A 5,500-nucleotide genomic window follows, 5' to 3' on the forward strand; every position below is an offset into this window, starting at 1 on the left:
CATACACATCAAGTCATCACCCGGTGATCAGGGTAGGCACTACATAAACTGCAAGGGATACCCCTCCATCAACTGCCAGGGCATTATCATGAATGTCTGTGCTGGCAACCCTGGAAGCTATCACGACTCCCACATCTGGCATGCCTCACAGCTGTATCAGGTATTTGCCAGGGGGGACATCCCATATGGCCACCTGGTAGGGGATGCTGGCTATGCACTGGAGCCATGTATGATGACTCCAATCAGAAATGCACACACACCCATGCAAGAATGTCATAATGAGGCACACGCACAAACCAGAATCATCATAGAGAGTGTGTTTGGGATGCTTAAATCATGGTTCCGTTGCTTAGACCTATCTGGCAGAGCCTTGCAATACTCTCCAGGCACGTGTGCCCACATCTTCATAGTATGTGCCATGCTACACAATATGATCCTGTGGAAACAGCTGCAGCAGGGACAGAATGGTGAAGGCCCTCACAGCCCACCACCATTGCCAAGGTCCCCACAGGCACAGAGGTACTCAGACCATGAACACCCTGGGCCAGTCCCCAGTAGGCAGACGGAGGCATGCCCATTATACCCATGCCTTGGCAAGGAGGGAACACATAGCACACACACTGACAGTGTAGGCACCTAGGGACTGACACCTTTCTCCACCTGCACACACAGTAAAAATGGATGGCACACACACACAAGACTTACCTGTAAATTATCATGTATAGGCAGTCTACTGTGTGCATCCAACATAGGCAGCCCTTACCTATTGCACACACAACTGCTATTGGCACAAGGTAAGTCAACACCTGGACAGTAAATTAAGCTATCAGCATGTGCTGATACTGTATGTATAGGTTCATAGGTTCATAGGTAGGTACTTGGCTAACTGCTCGAGGGCATTCATAAGCCTAGCCAAAATGTTTCAGCCTTTGCTACCCCATTGATTAATTAACTGTCCCTCTGTGGAACAGAGCCAATGGCTTGATCCCTGGGGTGTATCTACTGCTCCCCATCCACTCTTCAAGGTTTCTCTTGAAGAGTGTTATTGAGGGGCTCTGCACAATGTAATTAGAGATGTTGTTCCAAAGCATGGGGAGTTTCTGTGACAGAAATCTGTCCCCTCAGCATGTTCTAGTTATTGTTGTGGCAAGGTTTAGCTCACTACAGTGTGTTGTTCACTGTGACATGGATTCCCATAGGTGGAGCATATCCATTAAGCCTGAGTTGGGCTTGACTTTGTAGGCCAGCAGAGGTCATCTCTGAGTAAACAAGATCCCCCTGAGTAAAGCAGGAGTTTATTCAGTCTGGCTGCATAGGACATATGTTTGATGCCAGTAATCCTCTTGGCGAGGTACGTTCATGGTTCTTCCAGATGTCAGAAGTGTCTTCTGAGGTACATCCCAAATGGGTTATTATACTCTATGATGGGACTGATGAGTGGCAAGTAAAGGGGCACTATAATCTCAGTATGTCTAGATGCGAACCTTTTAGTAATCAGATGGCCTACATAGAAGGATGTCCTAACTACTTTGGAGATATGATTGTCAAAGGAGAGATCACTATATACCTTAGTTCCCAGATCCCCTGTTACCTCATCTATATTAAGGTGGCTGCCACTTATGTGTTAATATGTGGGTGTTTAGTTTTTCCCAAATGGAATGACCATGCAGTCTGTGGCACTTAGCTTGAGGCCATGACTTTGAAACCCTGTGTCGGTCTCTGTGAGGCCCTTTGAAGGATGTCTGGGTCAACTGGACTGTCAATTATGGCTCCCAGTTTGCAGTCATTGCCAAATATGGTCTGCTGCAGTCCACCTGTGTTTGCCTGTACCTCTGAGAAGTATATGCAAAACAGTAGGGGTCACAGGACTGAGTTGTAACTGGTTAAGAGTTGGACCTGGAGGCTGCTAGTCTTACCATGTGGGTTCTGTGTGTAAGCCTGTTGGCAACCCATCCTGTGATGTATGGGTTTATGTACAGGCTGGTGAGGTTATCAATAATACCTGAGTGGGGAATGGTGTCAAAAGCCTTGATGAGATCCAGGTAGTATGTGTGAACCACTTCTCCCCTCATCTAATACCTTGGTGACTGTCTGTAAGACGTCAAACAGGTTCAGTAGGCATGGTCTGCACTCAACCAAGCTGACCTGGGTTGGGTCATGTGTTTGGAGGTTACCAATGTCTTTGTTAATGAGTGCCATGAGGATGCACTCCATAGCTTTGCAGAACAGGCTAGTCAGGCTTATAGGGTGGTAGTTGCCATGGTCAGTTGTGTTTCCACCTTGGTAGAGTGGAATAACCATTGGTATGCATCATTGTATGGGCATGTAGCCTGTGTAGAGGCTCAGGTTGAAAAGCTTAATTAGGTGGGGGGTTAGTTCATCTTGTAGTGTTTGCAAAATGCAGTCTGGAACACCATCTGCCTCCATTGATGCTTTGCCATTTGAGAGGGCTATTTCCACCTGTGTGTTTCTGATGTCTGGGATACTGTACATTTTGGGTATTGCCGTGGGCTCTTTAGGGGGTGAAGTTTGCACTGAATGTATCTGCAAGGATGTTGGTGATATCAGTAGGTGCAGTATATTTTGTGCTATATTGCACCGGCACAGTGCAAATCTGTGTGCTACCACTTAGATCCTTGACATAACCAAAGAAGACTTTGTGGTTATTTTTCGAATCCTTGCCTATTTTCCTGTTGAAGTTAGCCTTGGATGATTTCATGAGGGACCTAAGTTTCTCACTAATACTGGTCATGGATATCTGTCCTTGGGATTTGCTGTTTTTATGGACTACTGTCCTACTTCTGTTGTATAGCCTGTTTATTGCAGGGGTCCACCAGTCTGGTGTCCTTGTTTTGGAGGAGCGAGTCTTGGTTTACAAGTGATGGCATGATCCATACATCCTTGTAGGTGCTTATAGAGTGCATTTGTAAATCTTTCTGTATCTTGAGCAGTGTTTTCTCTTAGCATGAGGGCTGTGAAACCTCCCACCTCTGTCTTTAGTAGTGTGAAGTTAGCTGTAGGAAAGGTTTTCACTGTGTTTTCCTTGGGTGGGGGAGATGGTTAGGTGTGGAAATCATCAGTGAATAGTTCATGGTCAGATCTAACCAGTGACCGGCTTACCTCTGCTGTCGTGCACCTGTCACCCATGTTGGTGATTACCACTTCTAGTATGTTTCCACCTCTGGTTAGGGAGTTTACCATCACCACAGGGAATTTGAGGTTATAAATTCCTGGAAGCACTGGGCCTGGAAGTGAGTGAGTACTCAAGTAAGTTTCCCAGTTAATGGTAGGGTAGTTGAAATCGACCAATACCAGGGTGTTCAGTAAAACTGTCATGTTTTCCACTGTCTCCAGATAGGTGGAGTGGTGGTCCTGTGTCATGGAGGCTGATCTGTAGCAGGCCACAGTTTGCATTGCAGTTGTGGCTGATGTTAGGTGCACATGGATGATCTCAGAGGTATCATGCTGCCCCACTTACCTTGGAGGTGTAGGTATCCCTGATGAATATGGATACACCCCCTCCATGTCTGTGTCAGTCCATGTTCTGTGGCCGAAATGTGTGTTATGGGTTGTAGTCTGGTAGTGCTTGTGTGCTCTCAGGAGCCTTAAAACAGGTTTCAGTTACTGCACAGATGTTGACGTTGTCCATACTGATGAGTACTGTGAGTGCATGCATGTTGTGATTACAACCCCTGGCATTGAGTAGCATAACCCTCATTGATTTTGATATTGTGCTGTTTACGGAGGTGGGATTCACCTTAGAGCCTTGTCTAAAAAAGGCACCATGGGGGTGCAAAGAGCCTTGGCCAGTATTCGAAAGCCTAAGGCTGACACATGCAAACCGGTATGGTATTGTTGCATGTATGTTTCCCATCTGTGCTTGTTTCTCATCTTTCCTGTAGATAACCTACTGGTAAGTAATAGAAAGCCTTAAACTGATAAAAGTCTTCTAGCTTCCAAGATAGGCTTTTGGAGTGATTAAGTATCAGTGTTCTGTATGTTCTTGCTGTACTTAACTGTTTTATGACTACATGGTGATTTCTCACTGTATATCGTGATCTGAAAGCTCTGTTTATTCACATATTATTTCTGTGATGGCCTGTTCTTTAGAGATTCACAGATAGGTAGTAGGCTATCTGCCCAAGGGCATTTAGAAGCATAGCTACAGTGTGTTGGCTTTCTCCACACCATTGATATAATAAATGAGCCTCTGTCAAGCATAGCCAATCAAGTGATTCCAGGCAGAGTTGCTGGAAGCTGTTGAAGACTGGGGTAGCGGAGGGTGATAGGGGCACTTAGTGATCTAAAAAGGGCATGTTAACATGAAAATTCAACACCATTCAATTTCCCCAACAGGTCTTGCAGTGGAAAGTGAAACGTGGAGGGCCTCCTCCTCCCCCTGGCTGTATGGTTCTGGGACACATGATCCCAGGGGTGTATATTCTGTTACCCATTCACACATAAAGGTTTTTCTTGAAGTGTGTCAGTGAGGAGCTATGAGTAATGTAGTTGGGAATTTAATTTATAGTCTCACATTTCATTTGTTATGTTTTTATTTCAAGAGTAAGTGAAGCTCAGTGGGTTTGGGCACCTCTGCCCTTTGCTTAGCTTAGCTTATACATAGAAATAATCTAAATAGGAAATAAAGCAATGTTAATGTCAATAGTATAATGGTTACAGCATTCGCATAGTATCTTTGCATTTGTGGTTCAAATCCCAATAAAGTCAGAGATAACTTTCATGTTGAAAAGTATACCTTAACCACAGCTTGCATATTTAGGTAGTAATCTTCAGTATAATAAACATTTGAAACACCCATATAAACCCATGTGTGCCGGAGAGTACAGTCAACAGAGATTGTAATGTTATGTAAGCACATAGTGAGATGTTACTTCACTGAAATATATATATCCTGAGTAGTTAGCAGATGTGGCCGTGTTTGCGAGCACAGGTTATATGTTTTTAAATTTCGTTTAACTGTGTTTAACTTCTGCTTTAATGTCATACAAACACTTTTAAACATGCGTACAACTGCTTAAATGAGTCTAATTCTGGAGTAAAGAACATTTTAAGGCATCGTTGGTCTTGAACTCTGAACAATGCACACCATAGTCAAGGGACATGCCACTACGCCATCTCAGCTGTATACATCATTCATGGTTTTTAGACTACACCTTTTACTATAGGCATTCCACAGTAATGACCACAAATGAGACAGTCACTTTGTGTACATATGTACAGTACATTGTAATGTACTGTAGTTTTTGAATCAACATATACAAGTCTACATATGTATAACTGTTAAAAATTAATACTAAATATATATATATATATATATATATATATATATATATAGATATATATATATATAGATATATGCATGTCAGTGATGTCTGCATATATATATATATATATATATATATATATATATATATATATATATATATATATATATATATGTATATATATATATATATATATAAAATTTTAACATTCAAAA

The sequence above is a fragment of the Protopterus annectens genome, chromosome 6.part0 (genome assembly GCF_019279795.1).
Source record: "Protopterus annectens isolate FY-2018-M chromosome 6.part0, PAN1.0, whole genome shotgun sequence".
In the NCBI taxonomy this organism is placed as follows: Eukaryota; Metazoa; Chordata; order Ceratodontiformes; family Protopteridae; genus Protopterus; species Protopterus annectens.